We start from the raw sequence: 537 nt of genomic DNA on the forward strand, positions 1-537 counted from the left end.
AAAAAAAAAAAAAAAAAAAAAAAAAGTATTTCATTAACATATTGGAGCTGCAGACTTAACTCATTTATGGAAAACATCTGTGACATTCTTATTGGCAAAAGCAGTCCTCACTGTTAAACTAATCAGCCAAATCAAATTACTTTCTATCAGAAAAAGTTTCTCATTTTTTAATTCAAGTAATCATGTTAATATGTGCCTTATAACAATCATTTTGCTTCTGAATCTTAAGAAATATAGATGGACAAGGCATGCAGCCGTCCTTTCCTGGATGAATTATGATACAAAAGTGTTCACTGTTTCTCACTGATACTTTTTTTGCTTTACTCTCACGGGACTCTCCTTCACATATGATGCATTTTTGAACAATAGAGGATGAAAGAGATCATGCAATTTAAAAATATTTAGAATTTTCTCTTCCTTTGGCACCTTACAGTTCTTTTGCTCCAAGCCAGGCTCAAAGGCTCAAAGGGCTGTGTGAGCATGAGCCCTTTTGTATACTGGGTGAAGGGAGGCTGGGGAGGGAGGCCGGAAAGTAGC

This window comes from Rhinopithecus bieti, unplaced genomic scaffold, assembly GCF_001698545.2.
Source record: "Rhinopithecus bieti isolate Rb0 unplaced genomic scaffold, ASM169854v2 scaffold_23816, whole genome shotgun sequence".
In the NCBI taxonomy this organism is placed as follows: Eukaryota; Metazoa; Chordata; class Mammalia; order Primates; family Cercopithecidae; genus Rhinopithecus; species Rhinopithecus bieti.